Source organism: Lissotriton vulgaris, chromosome 4_1 (genome assembly GCF_964263255.1).
Source record: "Lissotriton vulgaris chromosome 4_1, aLisVul1.2, whole genome shotgun sequence".
In the NCBI taxonomy this organism is placed as follows: domain Eukaryota; kingdom Metazoa; phylum Chordata; class Amphibia; order Caudata; family Salamandridae; genus Lissotriton; species Lissotriton vulgaris.
This window is the reverse complement of record NC_141691.1, coordinates 1,159,314,913-1,159,336,006: the sequence shown is the minus strand read 5'-3', so window position 1 is coordinate 1,159,336,006 and position 21,094 is coordinate 1,159,314,913. Positions and strand designations below refer to the sequence as shown.

Below are 21,094 nucleotides of genomic sequence, written 5' to 3'. Positions count from 1 at the left end.
GTACACTGCCGCATTGCTCACACTGCTGCAAGCCTCACACTGCTGCACGCTTCACACTGCTGCATTACTTACACTGCTGCATGCCTCACACTGCTGCACGCCTCACACTGCTACACGCCTCACACTGCTGCACGCCTAACACTGCTGCAAGCCACACCCTGGTGCAAGCCACACCCCGCTGCACGCCACACACTGCTGCACACCACACACTGCTGCACACCACAGACTGCTGCATGCCACACACTGCTGCACACTGCACGCCACTCCCTGCTGCACGCGTCACACTGCTGCATTAGTCATACCGCTGCATGCTGCACACTGCCGCCAACCTCACACTGCTGCCTGCCTCACAATGCTTCCCGCCTCACATTGCTGCACGCCTCACACTGCTGCACACTGCTGCATTACTCACACTGCTGCATGCTGCACGCCACACACTGCTGCACGCCTCACACTGCTGCATGCCTCACACTGCTGCACACATCACACTGCTGCACACCTCACACTGCTGCGTACCTCACACTGCTGCATGCCACACACTGCTGCACACTTCACACTGCTGCACGCCTCACACTGCTGTATGCAACACACTGCTGCACGCCTCACACTGCTGCACGCTGTACACTGCTGCACTGCACACTGCTGCAAGCCTCACACTGCTGCATGCTTCACACTGCTGCATTACTCACACTGCTGCATGCTACACACTGATGCATGCCTCACACTGCTGCACGATCACACTGCTGCACGCCTCACACTGCTGCATGCTGCACACTGCTGCACTGCTGCACAGCACACTGCTGCATGCCTCACACTGCTGCACGCCGCACACTGCTGCATGACGCACACTGCTGCATGCCTCACAATGCTGCACGCCTCACAATGCTACATGCATCACACTGCTATACGCTGCACACCGCTGCACGCCACACACTGCTGCATGCCACACACTGCTGCATGCCACACAGTACTGCAAGCCAGACACTGCTGCACACCTTACACTGCTGCACGCCTTACACTGCTGCACGCCTCACACTGCTGCATACCTCACACTGCTGCACGCCTCACACTGCTGCACACCACACACTGCTGCACGCCTCACACTGCTGCACACCTCACACGGCTTCATGCAGCACACTGCTGCACACTGCTGCATTACTCACACTGCTGCATGCTGCACACCACACACTACTGCACGCCTCACAATGCTGCACGCCTCACACTGCTGCACGCCACTCACTGCTGCATGCCACACACTGCTGCATGCCTCACACTGCTGCATGCCTCACACTGCTGCATGCCGCACACTGCTGCACGCCTCACACTTCTGCACGCCTCACACTGCTGCACGCTGCACACTGATGCATTATGTTATATGTTATGTTATGTTATATGGGTATTTATTACGCGCACGACTACTCCTGAGTATCCTGGCGCGGATCATAACCACAGGGAAATCCCAGAGAAGGCACAGCATTATATTAGTACGCTTGATTGAAAAGGTGAGTTTTAAGCAGCTTTTTGAAGCAGCTAAGGTCTCTGGTGTCCCTGAGAGTGAACGGAAGGGCATTCCAGAGGGTAGCTGTTTTAACCGAAAATGATAGGCCGCCCAGTCTGGAGCGCTTAAAGCGCGGTATTACCAGCCTGCATTGAGAAGCCGACCTGAGATGTCGACTGGGCACGTGAAAGGTAACTCTTTTCTCAAGATTCGCCGGGCCAGTATCATGTAGGGCTCGATGAGTGAGAACCAGAGCCTTGAATTGCACTCTTTGGGCCACCGGCAGCCAGTGGAGTGCGGCCAGTTGTGATCTTATGCTGATGCGTCTAGGGATGCCCAGCAGAAGTCTTGCAGCCGCATTTTGGATGAGCTGAAGTTTGTTCAACAAAAAGGAGGGGGAGCCCAGGTAGAGAGCATTGGCGTAGTCTAGGCGGGACAGTATCAGGGCTCTGGCAACCGTTTCTTTGGCCGGCTGGGGCAAGAGAGGGAAAAATCTGCCTAGGGATTTAAGGGTCCCAAAGCAGGCACCCGTCAGTCTTTTAATCTGCTCTGCAAATCGCAGATCTCCATTAAACCAAATGCCCAGATTCTTTGCAGGGCCCCCCTCAGTGAGAGGGCGGGGGAAATCGGGAGGCCAAACCAATTCAATAAATTGGTTTCGAAAGTGACCATATAGTATAATTTCCGACTTTCCCTCGTTGCATTTAAGCCTGGCCTGTGCCAACCAAGTAAATATGGCCGTCAGGCACCTTTGTGCTGCGGCCGTTTCAAATTGTGTTTTACCCCAAGTGAACAAAAGCTGGGTGTCATCGGCGTAAGCCATAATTTTTGCACCCAGCTACTCGGCCAGGTAGATCAGTGGGGTCATATAGATGTTGAAAAGAAGAGGGCTCAATGTTGAGCCCTGTGGGACCCCTGTCTGAACTAACCTGGCCGAGGAGGAATGAGGGGGCATCCAAACTTGCTGATGCCGTGAGTCTAAAAAGGACTCCAGCCAGGACCATGCAGCCCCAGTGAGGCCGATGTCCGTGAGGAGAGCCAAAAGGAGTTGATGAGGGACCGTATCAAAGGCGGCAGAGAGGTCCAATAAAATTAGTACCGCTCTGCCGCCCCCGTCCGTACAATCCCTGATGGCTTCCACCACTTCGACCAAGGCTGTCTCTGTGCTGAAGGAGGCCCTAAAGCCCGACTGGGCTGGGTGAAGCGCCCCAGATTCTTTAACAAAGGCGTTAAGCTGATGAAAGATCACCTTTTCGCAGACTTTAGCCAATGCTGGGAGCAGAGACATGGGGCGGTAGTTTGCTGCGACAAAAGGGTCTGCTGAAGGCTTTTTTAAGAGGGGCAGAAGTTTCGCTTGCTTCCAAGGTCTAGGTACCGTAGCCGATTGCAGTGACCTGTTCACCATGGCTGTAACTTCTGTCACTACACAGTCCGCTACTCCAGCCAAAACTCTTGCCGGACAAGGATCCGCGGGGGAGCCTGATTTGAGAGCTTTCAGCAGAGCAAGAATGTCTGTTTGATCTGCCATAGTAAATTTGGCTTGGCAATTGCTCGGGAGAGTACCTGGCGCCTCTGCTAGCGAAAGGGTGGCAGCTGCACGTAAGGCAAATCCCTCTTCAATTAGCTTAATTTTGTTAATGAAAAAGGATGAGATCTCCTCACACCAGTCTGCGGAAACCGGAATCTTTTTTTTTCCGCTAGAGGTGACAGAAAGCTTTGGACTATAGAGAAGATCTCCTTATCATTATTCTTTGCCTTTAGAATTCTAGTTGCAAAATAAGCGCCTTTTGCAGTCTTGATTGCAGCATAGTATTCTCTTTGGACTAGGCGGAGGTCGACTTTGGCTTGAGGAGAGTAGGCAACCCTCCAACGCCGCTCAGATTTTTTACATGCTCTTTTTAGCTCTCCAAGCTCTGGCGTATACCAGGGTTGAGATGGCAGATCCCGTCGGTGGTTTTGCGGGCCGGTTTGGAGGTAGCCTCTACACCTCGGCTGATCCAGGCATTGAAGAAGTCAACTTGGCCCTCTAAATCACTAGCGAGAGCCATCTGGGAGTGCGTAAGGGTTTCAGCCAACCCAGGGATATTAATTTTCCGTACTTGGGGGCCAGCCGGGGGAGAAGAGTGGCGAGATGATAATGCCACTGCCCAGGAGAAGTGAATTACCGCATGGTCGGACCAGGTAACCGGCTGGGGATCTTTAAGGGCCAGTGTAAAGTTTGAACATATCAGGTCCAACATATGCCCATGGGAGTGTGTAGGTTTAGCAACCCACTGTGTTAAGTGTGTTATGCCTAGAAGGTCTTGAAGAGCCAGCACATCTGGAGGTGGTGGTGTTACTTACACTGCTACATTACTCACACTGATGCATTACTCACACTGATGCATTACTCACAGTGCTGCATTACTCACACTGCTGCACACCACATACTGCTGCACGCCACACACTGCTGCACACCAAGCACTGCTGCATGCCTCACACCACCACCACATCACTCAGGGACACTACCATATCACTCTAGGACACCATCACATCACTCTGGGACACCACCACATCACTCTGGAACACCACCACATCACTCTGGGACACCACCACATCACTCTGGGACACCACCACATCACTCGGGGACACCACCACATCACTCAGGGACACCACCACATCACTCACAGACACCACCACATCACTCACGGAACACCACCACATCACTCGCGGAACACCACCACATCACTCTGGGGCATCACTCAGCTGCTGTTCGTAGTGCATGTGTAGCATAAAACCCACCCACAGGCAGGCAACTTAGACTGGTGTAACCTGAAAGTTTTACCACTTGCTCCTGTTGACCCCTGTCCAAGTGCACAATCTACGTGTTTTGTTATGAACTGACAAGGTAATTGAGCACAAACTGACAGGTTCTAAAAAAAAGTAATTCTTGGTTGTCAGGGCAACTTGTGTTTTACTTTACATTACAGTGTGTTAAAGTGCTGCGTTGCCGCAAATATAATTTCATATGTTGAATTGACTCATTCTTACTTTTAGACTTTTTTTTACGGACATCTCATAACTGCACTTTTCATGCTTATGTGCGCATTAATATACTCAGTTTGCAACAATGTGATAAAATCGCTTTGTGGCGCTGCTACATTGAAGCAATACCCAAACAACATTTTGTGGACATAAAACAATTCTAAATGTCCTTCTGCACGACCAGGCGAAGTGAGTTTGTGTGCCACAGTAAAGGCAGTGGCGCAAGGAAAACTTATCTCGCTCCCATCTGTACACTAGATACGATTGATTAACACACATTAACTCCATATGATAAATGAGTACTTTTGTCTTGGTGACTGGCCGTCTTCACATCCACACGAGGGCATTATGGGGTGATAATATGCTGCTACCTGTTATGTAAACTTTCGTGTATTAAAATGATAAAAACAAGAATTTCTGCCGGTTTTAGAAAATTGCTGTTTCGCGATGGCCGCCTTGCTCCCACAACGGGGACCGGTCCTCCAAAGACTCATGCTGGGTTCTTTCTATTTCTGCAGCTGGGCAGGCAGTGTGTGAGTGTGCAGGGTGAGCAATGTGTGAGTGTGCAGGGTGAGCAGTGTGTGTGTGTGTTGCATATGTAGGGTGGAGCAGTGAGTGAGTGTGCAGGGTGAGCAGTGTGTTTGTGTGCAGGTTGAACATTGTGTGAGTGGGCAGGGTGAGCAGTGTGTGAGTGTGTAGGGTGAGCAGTATGTTAGTGGCTGGGTGAGCAGTGTGTGTATGCAGGGTGAGCAGTGTGTGGGTGTCCAGGGCCAGCAGTGTGGGAGTGTGTAGGGTGAGCAGTGTGTGAGTGTGTGAGTGTGCAGTGTGAGCAGTGTGTGAGTGTGCAGGGAGAGCAGTGTGTAGGATGAGCATTGTGTGAGTGTTCAGGGTGAGCAGTGTGCCAGTGTGCAGGGTGAGCAGTGTGTGGGTGTGTAGGGTGAGCAGTATGTTAGTGTGCTGGGTGAGCAATGTGTGAGTATGCAGGGTGAGCAGTGTGTGGGTGTCCAGGGCCAGCAGTGTGTGAGTGTGCAGGGTGAGCAGTGTGTGAGTGTGCAGGGTGAGCAGTGTGTATGGTGAGCAGTGTGTGAGTGTGCAGGATGAACTGTGTGTGAGTGTGCAGGGTGAGCAGTGTGTGGGTGTGTAGGGTGAGCAGTATGTTAGTGTGCTGGGTGAGCAGTGTGTGAGTATGCATGGTGAGCAGTGTGTGGGTGTCCAGGGCCAGCAGTGTGTGAGTGTGTAGGGTGAGCAGTGTGTGAGTGTGCAGGAAGAGCAGCGTGTGAGTGTGCAGGGTGAGCAGTGTGTAGGGTGAGCAGTGTGTGAGTGTGCAGGGAGAACATTGTGTGAGTGTGCAGGGTGAGCAGTGTGTGAGTGTATAGGGTGAGCAATGTGTGAGTGTGCTGGGTGAGCAGTGTGTGAGTGTGCAGGGTGAGCAGTGTGTGAATATGCATGGTGAACAGTGTGTGAGTGTGCAGGGTGAGCAGTGTGTCAGTGTTCAGGGTGAGCAGTGTGTGGGTGTGTAGGGTGAACAGTATGTTATGGACAGGGTGATCAGTGTGGGTGTCCAGGGCCAGCAGTGTGTGAGTGTGTAGGTTGAGCAGTATGTTAGTATGCAGTGTGAGCAGTGTGTGGGTGTCCAGGGCCAGCAGTGTGTGAGTGTGTAGGGTGAGCAGTGTGTGAGTGTGCAGGGTGAGTAGTGTGTGAGTGTGCAGGGTGAGCAGTATGTAGGCTGAGCAGTGTGTGGATATGCAGGGTGAGCAGTGTGTGGATGTCCAGGGCAAGCAGTGTGTAAGTGTGTGGGATGAGCAGTGTGTGAGTGTGCAGGATGAGCAGTGTGTGAGTGTGCTGGGTGAACATTGTGTGAGTGTGCAGGGTGAGCAGGGTGTGGGTGTATAGGGTGTGAGTGTGCAGGGTGAACGTTGTGTGAGTGTGCAGGATGAGCAGTATGTTAGTGTGCTGGGTGATCAGTGTGTGGATATGCAGGGTGAGCAGCGTGTGGGTGTCCAGGGCAAGCAGTGTGTAAGTGTGTAGGATGAGCAGTGTGTGGATATGCAAGGTGAGCAGTGTGTGGGTGTCCAGGGCAAGCAGTGTGTAAGTGTGTAGGATGAGCAGTGTGTGAGTGTGCAGGATGAGCAGTGTGTGAGTGTGCAGGGTGAGCAGTGTGTAGGGTGAGCAGTGTGTGAGTGTGCAGGGTGAACATTGTGTGAGTGTGCAGGGTGAGCAGTGTGTGAGTGTGTAGGGTGAGCAGTGTGTGAGTGTGCTGGGTGAGCAGTGTGTGTATGCAGGGTGAGCAGTGTGTGGGTGTCCAGGGCCAGCAGTGTGTGAGTGTGTAGGGTGAGCAGTGTGTGAGTGTGCAGAGTGAGCAGTGTGTGAGTGTGCAGGGTAAGCAGTGTCAGTGTGCAGGATGAGCAGTGTGTGAGTGTGCAGGGTGAGCAGTGTGTCAGTGTGCAGGATGAGCAGTGTGTGGGTGTGTAGGGTGAGCAATATGTCAGTGTGCAGGGTGAGCAGTGTGTGGGTGTACAGGGCCAGCAGTGTGTGACTGTGTAGGGTGATCAGTGTGTGTGTGCAGGGTGAGCAGTGTGTGGGTGTCCAGGGCCAGCAGTGTGGGAGTGTGTAGTGTAAGCAGTGTGTAGGGTGCGCAGTTGTGAGTGTGCAGAGTGAGCACAAATGACATGCTTTGGTGCCAGTGAAGTCCAGTGCTTTCACTGGGACGTTGTTCTAGGCACCTAGAAGACCTGGCACATGTTACTTGAGGCACACTGGTGTGATGGTGTTAAAGACAGGGGCACTGCTTTCAGAGTCTTTAGCTCCTAAGGGGGACCCCAATCACCTGCCAGCTCTTTCGCAGGAGCGCAACATTTCCATGCTCCCCCATCTGACCAAAGCTTCCAATCCAGATGACAGACCCCGGTGTCTCACAGAGGATCACACAACACCACACAGGCACACACCAGACACACACCACACATACACACACTCAACACCACACACACACACAACACCACACACATAACACTACATACATAAGGCCACACATACACACCACATACACCACACACACACACAACACCACACACACACAACACCACACACACACACACACAACACCACACACATAACTCTACATACATAAGACCACACACACCACACACATACCACCACACACACACACCACCACACACACAACACCACACACACACACCACACACACACACACACACTCATCACCACACACTCACCACCACACACTCACCAGGCACACACACACACCACCAGCCGTCGGTGCACACTTTCAACAGGCACACACAACACCAGCCGTCACTGCACGCTTTCAGCAAGAACACACAGCACCAGCCGTCTGTGGACGCTTTCACCAGGCACACACACCACCCATTGTTAGTGCACTCTTCCACCAGGCACACACCTCCAGCCGGCAGTGCACACTTCCACCAGGCACACACACCACCAGCCATCAGTGGACAATTTCTACAGGCACACACACCACCAGCCATCAGTACACACATCAATTGTTAATGCATCCACAATTAACTATTGTAGCAATCGCAGTATGGCACACTTTACTTTTAAACATATTAATCTAAAGCAGCATGACACGATTGCTACAATTCAAATCCAACCCACATAATTCCACTACACCCGACATGCATACACTCCATAACACATGGCAAAAAGACATTGCCATTTACAATGCCATTAGCTCAAACTCAAATAAATCTGAGACCTATTGCATTTCCAATGCTTGTTTTCTGTAGGTCCCACCCAATTCACACGTCTCACTATTAAGATTTCCTCACAGAGGAAACTAATGTTTAGGTTATAATTAGCCATCCAATACAATACTCTATTTCCTATTTGGGTCCAGGATTCTTTAGTTTGAGCGGATAGTTTAGGTGCTTTCAAAATGATGATATATGGTCCTGCAGGCAATCGAGGCACCCTTGCACCATGTTGCAAGGGTCCCTCCATTGGCGCTTGGCTGACAAAAAAGGGCGCCAGCACAAGAGAAAATGCAGGAATGCACCATAATGACTGAAATATGGTGCATTCCTGCCCTTTCCCTGTCACACAGTGCACCAAGGTTACTTGCCGTGCTGCACTCCATGACAAATGCGTAAATAGGCCCCTTAGTTCTTAACACTGGCACATGTGTAGGACAATCCAACACGTGGTTGTGCTGTCTGACTATTTTTAAATACAACACATGAGTTCAACATTTAGTAGTTGAATACATAGTGAATAGTCTAACAACTTTAGGTGACCTAGCATAGTTCAAATGGTCACATTTGTAGAAGTGTGATGACATTTTGCAGTGCTGGCTTGGGCAACGAGTTGTGCAATTTGCAATGGTCCTAGCACTGTGAAAACCAAGCATGCATGGAATTTCTCTGTACTGTCTCCTATTCTCCCTCTCACACAACGCAGATCTTTTTCTTTGCTTTCTTAGCAAAAGGGTTTCACTCTAGCCCTGGGGATGTTTTCCTCTCCAAGAAGATTGATTTACTTCCTCTAACTACCATAACTACACATAAAGTTGTGGAGATTTTTAAGTCATATATCATCCCACACATATTTGTGGGTTTGGAAAATCAGTGGGCTACAGTTACACCAAAAAACGTTCCTCTTGTCTACAGTCACCACTAAAAATTAAAGTCATGTCTTGTTTTCTCTGGGACACTCAATACAAGTCAAAAAATGTCTTGCTCCGTATCTCTGTTTGCTTCTGAAACCCTATGAAAATAACACAAAATAAATGTAAGTCATTATCACCCACTCACCTTAAGAAATGGGGGGCATATTTATGAGCTCCTTTGTGTCGCTTTTGCAACACCTAATGTAGTGCAAGAGCGACACAGTTGTAAAATTAGATTTATGAAGACATGCAAGGTCACCTTGTGTGGCAGTGCGTGGCTTCATACATCTCAAGTAATGTAACACAGTGCAAATCTCTGCGTTGCATTACTCTGCACGTGGGAGGCATTTCCTTGGGTGTCGTGTTGGTGTTTCCACGCAACATCCATGGATTTTGACGGATTCCCAGATTTACAAGAACGCGTAAACCTTGGATGGTGCCAAAAAGATACGCTTCCTGGGGAGAGGCATAACAAGGAGAAATATCTTTATTTCTCTTCGTTTCGCCCTCTTCCCATGTGTGCTGTATTCTGCAATATATATAAAAAGAAGTAAAAATGCCATTCAGGGTTGTTTTTGTGCAGGAAGGTCCCCTTCATGAACAAAAACAATCCTGCCTACATCGCAGGTGCCTGCATTGGCACTAGGCAGTCGAAACAGCAGCAGCGCAGGGGAAAGGGACAGGAATGTGCCATGTTGTAGAAATACGGTGCATTCCTGTCCTTTCCCTTAGAGGCAGGGCAAAACAGCAAGGGGACTTGCTGTGCTGCCCAGCCCCACAAAAGTCATAAACATGCCCCAGGTGAGGAGGGAGAAAACAACATTTCATGGTACTTTACATGTATGAGAATACTTTGTGGCACTTAATGGGCAGTTTTGAGAGTAGAATGATTAGTGTAGATATATAGATACACGGGGTTACATGGTACCTCTAGTCCAGTGCTCAATAAGAAGTAAGTCAAGAGAGCATAATTAGGAAAAAGCTATTAATAGTTGTTAACACATGACACAATATGGGCAATAAGGCCATTATCATTCCTCCTACTATCATCTAACATAGGTAATAAAAGACAAAGAAACATTATCTGTGGGTTTTTTATTTGATTGTCACTGAACTTAGAGGCGAGGCAAAGAACCGTAGTTATGGCCAGCTTGATAAGCAATATGATTGCCTGCAGCAATTCCAGAATTCCATGCCGGGTGCTAATTTACATTCTCATCACAAAAGCATAAACTCTCCACATGAAAATATAGCCAAAACAATTTTCTTTGTCAGAGCTTGTTTATACGGAGCATTGTTGCAATCCGTTTTCCATAGGGCACCGGAGGTAACAGGCAGGCCCAAGACCACGCACCGCAGTCAGAGACAACCCTTCAAGATCAGAAATGTTTGTGTTACGTTACCTTGTGACTTCCTTATGTTGGTAAACTAGAGGAGGTAGACCAGGAAGAAATTTACAAGTACTGCCAAACACCTATCACTGGCAATATACTGTAGACAGTCCAATTTAAATCTTTAACCCCATGACAATGGAAAGAGATATTAAATCAATAAAAGGAGTTTTCATCTCCTTATTTCATCCCAAACATCAATAATCATCTGCACCTGTTAGACAGACGTCTATTGCCACTAAGAAAAAAAACAATTGCTTTCAATGAAGAAAGCACAATCACCTATTCCTTTCATCTTTTTTATCCAGAGGAGACATATTGTGATTTGATTTAAATGCTAGACTGAGATCAAAATAGCTGTTCTCTTTTCCGTGCAAATATGCAAAAATATGAACAAAAAAAAACAGTATAAAGGAGTTGCTAGGAGAGGTGTACTGCTGGAGGCTATCAAACGTTCTGATTGTTCCCAACAAACCGGGGGGAAGAAATGTAAATTTACATAACTGGAATGGGCTGGCAGTTGAACTCAATTATGATGACATCAGACGCTGGATGATACATTCAATAAGAGACCTGATAAGAAGAACAAATCAATTTCTGAAACCATGAGAGAAAATCCGCTGCCACGGAGCCTTTTATTCTTTGATGAATACAAAATGGCTTCCAAGCTAGAAACATCCTCATGGCGAAAAAGATCACATTGCTGTAAAATATATTGCATAGCATTCATATTCGTATTGGTTTCAACACGCGCAAGAACATATTCTTGTATAATGCAGAACATCCTATTTTACAGCAGTTAATACATCCACACTGGGTAAGATAATCTATTTGGCTGTGGCGTGGGACATGAACAAATGTCTCTCATTGAACTGCATGTTTTGAAAGAGCTGCGTGTGCTTCGATAACTGGCACATATTTCTTTTCATAGATGAATTTAAGCATTCATGTTCACCTATTTTCAATTTAAATGCCACCATGTCGATACAACACACTGTCTGACCGATATGTGGAATACCTACACACAGAGACGTATAGAAAGATTTGTATGAAATATGCCAACGCAGCAGCGTCTTCTTCTGTCCAGGAGTTGCAACAGACCACGCCACACACAAAGCTCTGGTTTTCACATCTTTATTTTTCAGCATGCAACGGTTACCTGAATGCACTGCATCCCAAACTTTTTATTAACCACACCCAGTCACACCCACCAGATTATGTAATACTTGAAAGGAATCTGCTGAGGAGCTCCAGAGGTTCATCCACATAAACGCAGGACACGACAAAGGTGTTGCATGTTTAATAGTGAATTAGTTCAGTTGGAAATGTGACCATTTTGGAATTTTAAAGGGTGTTCTTACAAATATTTCTATTTTGTGTATATATCTGTTTATCTATAGGTATGTTTCAGAAACAATTGGGAATCTGAATAGTGTAGAGAATTTTGGAGTATGAAATTAAAATTTTGAGCAATGATCTCGAATGAGGCTTGTAGGTAGATTTTCTTGCAAGCGAGAAACAATATATTTCACAAGTGTCACCCTAATGATTTTTGGGACTGGGCAAGACATATTTTATGGACTCCTGTTTGGAACCCCAAAGAAGAGAGAGTGCAATGGGGGTCTAGGGGAATATATTTACCGACCCTGGCATCTGAAAACCCCTACTTGGTTATAGCAAAAACAAAGAAGAGATGCCCGTTCACAAGAAAAGTGTGTGCTCTGTACTAGTAACTAGAAAAGTCAGGAATCATACAACAACCAAACGAGTAACACCTGGCTGAGAACCTCCCATCAGCCCACCCTTCTGGCGGAGCATCATCATGTGGGATTTGGTAGTGGATCCAAACTCCGCCCACTCCATCAAGTGATGGTGCAGAGCTGGATACCAAGGGTGAACTCTACCTAAGGTATTTCTCGAAAACCGGTGCTGATGAGGTGCAGTGCTTAAATGTGGGTGAGATTTAAAAATAGCTACTAAGACAAAAATAAGTTTAATCAATATTGTCCAAGTGTTAAGATTAAAATGACGCCTAATAGTCTGAAATTATAACTACACAATGGCGCGGTGCAGAGAGGTCAACATGTTTCAGCCAAACGGAAATACTGTCCGGCTTTCTTCAGGACCCATAGGATGGACTGCAAAGATGATAAAAAATTATAAAGTGCTATAACAGTGAAGATGTGTATTCACAAAGTTCCTATCATCTTACCAGGAACTTGGAGCCCCAATGTGCACTGGTGGAGATGAATATGTTTTCTTTCCTGTTGGGAAAAAGGGAGAAAAAAGAAGAATACACAAACACACAAAATATGTAGTTGCATGTATGTATCCCTGTGATCACAAAGAAACTGTACAGAAGCCACACCAGCGGATAAAATCTCTACTCCGCTGAGCAAAAAGTATATCTCATTTTGCTTTGTTTTATTTAACCTTTTTAGTTTGATTTTGTTAAAGAATGAAGTACTCACCCAGCCTTATGTGGGAGATAGCCTCACCTCACCCAGCAACCGCTCGAGGATATGAGGCCCCACTCTATTATGCAAAATAAAAGAATGGACATAGTAAGCACAACGTGTTACCATGTCCAGCCTCATCGCTAAACATTATTTTACATAAACAAAAACCTAATCGTTTGCAGTGGACACCTCTCTGATGGCCAAGAAGACTGACTAGCTGCATGAATTGACTAAAGACAAAATATGATCTGTCTCATAATTGATGAAGAAGGTAAGTCAAAGAGGATATTTGATAGTGAACCTCTAACATGTATTATATAATAATAAAATACCCTTTGAGAAGATTTTTTTTTTTTTTAATAAAAATAAAATAAAACCTCATAAGGGAGGACCCAAGAAAATGTACTCAAAGTGCCAAGTCCCTGGCTGATAAGTAAACAGGTAAATCCCCTAAACCAGGGGTCTCCAAACTGGTCCTGGAGGGCCGGAGCCATGCCAGATTTTTACAATTACTACATGTATCTCAATGGGGATATCCAAAAAATCTGGCATGGATCCGGCCCTCCAGGACCGGTTTGGGGACTCCTGCCCTAAACAGAGGGAAACCCAGTACTGGATGCTCGTGGGGCGGTAATCCTGCAGTGAAAAACCGGGGACCTACCTATCCGTCGGTACCCCTCTCTGACATCCGAGAGGAAGTGGAGGTGACGGTAAGGCACATTCTCACAGTATTTATACATAGCTAGATTGGTCAATTGGCCCTAAATTAGTGCCTAATTGGTTTAGCGATTGCTTGCGTTATGCCCCTGGTGCAGATTCGTTGTATAAACTTGCTAATCTTTAGCACATGCGCTATGTCTCTTGTGCAAACAGCGCATGTGCTCTTTCAAAAAGGCAGAATATTTTGACATCGGGCGGATCTTTTTTATAGTTTAAGGCCCGTATGAGGCTGCTATTCTACCACACATGCGCTGTGTCGCTTAGATGGACAGCACATGTGCTCTAACAAAGAAGCAGGAGGTCCAGTCAACGGGCGGGTCTTTATCATAATTGAAACCCGAGACATACTAACACGCAGTGACACTACGCAAAATGCGAGTGTCTGCTGCGTAGCGCATGCGCTATTGAAGCAGAACTCAGGCTTAGAACTGTTGCTGATGTTAAATCTAGTTATCCACTAGCATATACGAAATATATAGCAACAGTTTATTCAAGAAAAGTAATCCCCAGTTGCAGCTTGTCAAAAACTCAAATAACAGGACTGAGTATTATGAAGTCTTGGACAGTGGGAGGATTTAAGACAGTGTAGGCGTCCTGTGTTGGTATACAAGGTACAGGGCAACCTCATTATCCTGTGTGGGAACAAAGGTAGAAAGGATCACAGCTCGTTTTTCATTTATTGCTTTGTCACATAATAATGGCTAAACAACATATCCATACACAGCCAAAGAAATTTCAACAACGACTGTAATATGATCCATGATGGATAACAACTTAGGAGAACATCTAAGTACATTCTACTACAATGATACCCAAGGAATATCGTCGTTCAAGCCTTTTCTATCGCTTTTCAATCTAAAAATCAATTTTTGCTCTTTTACAAATAGGAATCTGGAGACATCGCTAATGTGAGCTGGAATAAAGGAGTGTTCCAGAATCACCCACCTCATGTCTTCAGTTTTATGTTTCAAAAACAAGAAGTGATTGGTCAAGCGGGTGGACTGTTTATGACACCGAATGGTGCTCTTGTGTTCACTAATCCTCAGCTTTATCTTGCGGGTTGTGTGACCAATGTACCTTAGTAAACCGGAGCATGTTATCATGTAGATAACTCTCTCTGTATTACAGTTTGTGTGTTTATTGAGAGCCAGGTTTTCCTATCCCAAGATCCACTTTGTCTGTTTTATAGGTCTGAGGGCAAGCATTACAAGATCCACAGGGGTAATGGCCCTGAACTGGGGGGAGATTCCAAAGTGTGTTGGTACTGTCCGCTATTTGTGCTCTCTGTCTTGTATGTAGCAAACTGTCATGTAGGCTCGGTGCTTTTTTAAAAGAAAACAGAGGTAAGGGGATACTGGCTTGTGCTACATTTAGAATGCTCCAGTGCCTACGTACTGTTTTTTGAATTTTGTTGGAAAGGACACTAAATGTACTAACAAAAGTGAGCCTATCTAGTGGAGCCTTCCTGTTTGGAACAACTTCAAAGTTTAGAATACCATTTGGACTAATTGAAGCATGTATGATGCCAAACAATGTGTAAATATGCTTACATTTCAGAAATGGGGGTCCCAAAAAGAAAAAGCGGAAACATTTTTTGCCCAGTGTCCCAAAATTCATGAGTAGAGAAAGAAAGAGAAACAGGCAGCGAGATAGAGATTGGCTGATGAGAAGAAATAAACAGAGGTGTAATCGAGAGAAAGGTCACTTTCCCAGAGAAGCCCTTCAAAGGTGTCCATACCTTAAAACGTCTCTGTCATTCACAATGAGAAACGATGAGGAAGATTGGGTTTGCAAGTAATGGTTCGTGAATTGTTTTTTGCTGGACATACTGCTGCTGTACTATTGTAGAAGATATCTGTAGTTACTGGGAAGGTGATTAGGCTGCAAGTGAAAGTCAAGGTGTTGAGTTCAGATGCTGCTTTCCTCAAAATGCCTTGTATTCCTGATTTGTGAAATCATAGCTATGAAGTGATGTAAGTTTGCAAACAAGCAGAGATAGTAATAAGCAACACTGAGCATACTACGTGGAAATTAAGACCCTCTCCTCTCCTCCACTCCCCTTTCCCTTCCCCTTCCCCTCCCCCTCCCCCTTCGGCGTCTGTCGACATCCCCCCGCCACGTCCCACCGCCCCACCATGCTTACATGCACTGGCCCACCAGTGGCAGACACACCAATGCTGAGTTACAGGCCCTGCTATTAGACTCAGTTCGTGCATACTTAGATTTTCACCGTAACTCAATAATCCTCATTACATAACTATATTTGCACCATCACTAACTAATTCTGCCAAGCTTCATTTGAAAACATATCAATCAAAACAACACATTTCCTTATATTCATTATGCCATTTTCAGATGTAAATGATTTGTTTATGCTGATTACATGCTTATCCAGCAAAACCTTTTTTTCATTGTCTACTTATTCCTCATTATGTTGCCAGTAGTACAACGGTGCAGCTAAACAAGTCTTTACTAGACGTCATTCCAAGGTGAACAGAAAGGAAGCAGTATCTCAGGTAGGTAGTAGAGGTCCCGTAGAAGTGAGTAGAAAGTGTGCCTTGCCCTGGTTACTACAAGAGGTTCTCTGAAAGGATGATTTAGCTCAGATCATTACTAGAGAGCTTTTTAAGTAATTAGAATTGTTACAGTCCCTCAGGTAATTACATGTGGATCTTTGAATTAAACAGAAAGGGTGCCTCAAGGTCATTACTTGACGTCCCTCTGAAGACAGCAGATGTGTCTTTCTTGAGGTCATTACAAGAGATGAACAGAAAGGGTGCAGTTACTCAGGCCATTACTAGAAGCACCACAGAAGTGAGCAGAAATGTTTCAGTAACGGAGGTAATTGCAAGAGGTCCCTTTGGTATCAACAGAAAGGGTGCGGTACCTCAAGGTCGATACTAGATGCTCTCTGAAAGTCCGCAAATGTCTGTAATACTTACATCACTTACTAGGTGCCTTTTTCACTGTCAATCCTAACCTCACATCAAGAAAATTAAGAATGTGCTTTCTTTTGCCTCCACTGTTATAACATTGAAAGATAGCCTTTCCCAGGAAACCAATCTTGCAAGGAAAATAACTGGCATGTTCTGCATGTTGCGCCCATTGCATTCTTAAAAAAACATTGAGTAAAATGTTGGGCAATTCCTCTGCAGGAATCAATGGGCTGTGAAGCCAGCAAGCTTGTAGGCTACTGGTAGAAGGAGAACCAAGAAACTCATCGGGCAGGTACAATGAATAACTGGACTCAAAGACAGTGGGGGCTGCTATCAAACGGGGCTGGGGGGAGGGGGAAGGAATACAAAAAATGCACTTACCTGGATACTGCCGCTGGTGCTTATTGGTCCTTCTTCTTATGACAGACAAAGCAGGAAGCACACAGGCTCCTCTAGCCAATCACGAGACTGCTGTCAACAGCATGAAAGCAATGTCGTGATTGGTCTGAGCACCGTGGTTTGGCGCTCAGACAGAGTCTGGAAGCCTGCGCATGTTCTCCACCCAGGCTGTGCATTGCAGCCGGGTGGAGAACATTCTATGTGCGCATGACTGTTTGGCCGGCCCATTACAGCCGGCCAAACCATCATTCCTACTTAGAATTGCTCACCTGGCTGCTCTGGAGAGCCCAGCCCCGCATCTAAGCTAGTATGGAGAAATAATATTATGATCTCATTGCATTACTTTCATTTTATTTTCCTTGTTGCACTGCTCTGAGAGCAGTGGGACGGCGCTCGTCCCCCTTAGTGGAGGAGCCGCCGCTGCAAAGATCCCAGAGATATGTCCCCAGAGCCTATATTGTGCTTTATATCATTAACAAGCACTCTTTTGCCCTTTTTCAGTGTGCTCATGTGCATGAAAAAACAAATGGAGGGGCACAGATGCACAATTAAAAACCTATGTCGGCAAGAACACCGTCTCCATGATAGGGAATAGGAAAGGGTTAATTGTGAACAGGGACAAATGGAGGCAGGATCAAGCTTCCACATGGCTTCAAACGTTTATATGAAATCTTCGTACTCACTAACCTTTGCACAAGCATGCAGTCAAGTGAAGTCAAAGTAAGTTTGCTTCAGACACTAGGGCCATAAAAGTATACATAAAATACGTAATACATAATAAATAGCGAAGAATAGGAAATATACACATTAAAACAACAAGTTTGTACATGATGGAAATTTCATATCAATGGCAAGTAAAGTGCAAGTCTAAATTTAATTATTTTTGGACACAGTCTTTTTGAAAGTCACACCCTGTGTGTGGGGTGTTGAAATGAGAAAATTTAATGTGAAATGACAATGCACTGTGTCAAATCTGAAGCAATACTTATGATATCAACATACTAAATTAGCACCAATTATTTTTTTGCTTTTAAAAGTGAACGTCAGTGAGTGGACCTGAACTCAAGATGCAAACAAATGCTTCTTATGTCTTTTGCCAGGGCACTGTGTTCATTTGTAGCATCCTGCTGGCACAAGCATCCGGATCGTGTTCCATTTATATGAGTAGCCATTAAGACACACTCTCCGGAAAGCAGTCGTGCCAGGGTTGATTTGAAAACTCATGATGATGCATTAGATTGGGATTATACAGTGGTGTTATTTATTTCAGCTGCTTCATATTTATCTTCACAAATGAAGTATTTTAAAGATGAACGTTGAGAGGGCACAAGGCATCATCCGCATGACTTCTCTTTTCAATGCCACCTATTATTTGCCAGCTATTAAGACCGTACTGCTCAGCTCCTGTTTTGTTTCACTTTGCATTGTAAGGTTGGAGACGGAAACTGATTCGACCCCCCACTGAAAAATAAAACGCTGTAAGTGATCCTGTGCTCAGAAACACAATGATACAAAATACAACAGGGATAATAACATGTGACCCATGTGAAAGGGGACTGTTGTAAAACGAGGCATTAGTTGTAAGGCCTACCTAAATTTTACACAACACCTGCTCGTCGCTGGCACTCCCCCTCTCTTCCATCCTTCTGACCACTTTATGCCTACTCGTTTTGTGGTCATTAAAGATTTCTATTTAGATCCATACCCTTGCCCGAACAAACATACGCATTGGTCCCACCTGTTGCGCTGCAGTCTTCTGTTTTTCATACATTTCACCTCACACTTGGTATTCTCACCACAGATTTCCCAACCCCTGCCCACTCCTTGAGTGAGCACATACCTGAACCACGACTGTCTGATTTGTACGTACAACACACAGGAATCTCTGACTCTGAGATAGTGAGTCCATTGATTAAATAAAATTGCATTTTAGATCATACCTTTATGCACACAACATCGCTGAGCACGCATTGACATTTCCTTGGTGTGAAAATACCAATTACTACATGACTTATTCAAAATGTGGTTCTTTGTGTAATATGAACCCTATATTGGCCTGATACAATGTTGGGGTTTGTTTTGCTTTCTATCAGTGTTGACCCTCTAACTTGTTTTATATGTTATTTAATGTTTTACATGTGTATGTAGGCCAAAACACCCCATATGTAAATAATCGCCAGTGTTATTTGTTGTACAGATTTGTGTCCTTTGCCCTGTGTATTATGTATTCCATGTGACCCTGATTGGTGTACTTATGTCAGCTATGTTTTTAACCTTTTTCAGCCCTGATGAAGTTCAATCTTTGAACGAAACACGTTGGCAGATATGTGTTTTAAAAATTGCATGGATTGTCACAAATAAAGATTGATGCAAAGAAGACACTGGTCAAGCTTCCTTATTTAAACAATATTGTCTTGGGAGTGCACCACTTCATTATTCTTACAGTCCTGCCTAAATATTGGGTCTACATTTGTCCTTCACTGGGGATCAAAACCCCATTGTAGCACTTGACTCTCAGAGGGTAGCGGTGCAGAGCAGTCCAAGGCTAACTCAAGGGAGGTGGTATGGGCTAGTAATCACCATTTACAGGTACACAGAAATTGATTGTTCTGTCTGTTCTTTTCTTTATAAAAAGGAAGAGTACATGTATTACACACACTACTCAATACTATGCATCTATTTTCAAATATGCATAAGCTGATGGAAATACTTCTAGACATTGCGTAAACATTCCCACCCATCCCACAGGCGGGGGGTCTAGTACCACCAATCACATGTATGAACATCTTCTTGTCCAAATTGCCACAGGTTGACCATAACATGGAGTGAGGGCCCTTACCACTGGCACCACCCCTGTTTCTGCCCACCCCATTATTTCAACAAACATTTATAATGGGAACACCTGGCAAAGTGACATATAACCCTTACTGAGAGCACCTCATACTGATCATCCAGTATACACACTTGAATCCCATTGGTTGAAAGTCTGCTTGTTCAACAAATGCAGTAGCAAGAATATATGTCTAAGCATAAAATGGAATGAGGGTTAATTATCATATCTGACAACATGGACAATGCACTTCAATCACAGCCCCAGACGCCATCATTTTTAAAAACATGTGGCTATTTATTTACAACCAGGCAACCTGGCAAGGATGCTGGCAACATATTTCCAATTCACTTATTACATCACAAATTGCATGTGACCTCTAACCCCACAAGTACCCCCATTACGTATATGCACCTCTGTGCATTTACCACCTTCCATCCCTAGAAGGTGACTCTCCATATAGTCATTACCCTTGTCCTTAGAAGAACGGGTCTCCCAGCAGAAGAACAAAATTCCAGCATCGGTCTGGCTTAAAAACACTCTTTGACTCTTTAAGTCACCTGAAATTTAGACTAGATATATTCCCAGTCTGTGCTGGGGGAGCCTGCACTGCTCTTGCAGCTGCCCCTGCATCTTTGCATCTCAATAGTGGTGACCCCCACATTCCTGGGGTCACCACTTGCTCAAAACTAGCAGGTTTTCCTTTAAAATATGCCATGCCCAGCAGGGCATTATTACATGTTCCCTCAAGAGTGTGCATATCTGAGCAGCGGCTCTCCTGCTGCTCCGGGGACAGATGCTCGGGCTTGGCTGTTGGTCTTGCATAACTTCACTTTTCCTCAGGGGCCAGGTCCCATCCAGGCACCCCGTGTGCCAGTAAGTTGGAGAGCAGCTCGGTGAGGCCACCCCGGCTGCTCTCGACTGCCCCCCCTCTGGTCAGCACCCTCGCATGCTCCTGCGGGAGCTGGCCCTTCATTCTGGCCTGTGCACTCCTGCGGGCAGACGTGGGCACTGCAGCCATCGGACAGGGCTGCAGGCAGTGTGACTGAACTTCTTTGCTGGCACTCGGTGCCCAGGGAAGAGGTCCTCGGGCCCCACCCAGCTTTATGGGGGGGGGGTGATGACGCTCCCTCACTTCCTCTTCATCGGGGCCCAGGAATGGGGTCCTGGGTCCCTGAGACCTCTTCAC

At 46.0% G+C, this 21,094-nt stretch overlaps 1 protein-coding gene across 1 annotated transcript in view; it reads right to left on the bottom strand.

Moving 5' to 3' along the window:
- Positions 1-21,094, bottom strand: part of CDH18 (cadherin 18) — a 2,230,955-nt gene that overhangs the window by 1,978,459 nt on the left and 231,402 nt on the right. Inside the window, exon 2 of the mRNA XM_086965396.1 lies at positions 13,033-13,096. The gene's annotated coding sequence lies outside the window, so the exon portion shown is untranslated. The remainder of the gene's footprint in view (positions 1-13,032; positions 13,097-21,094) is intronic.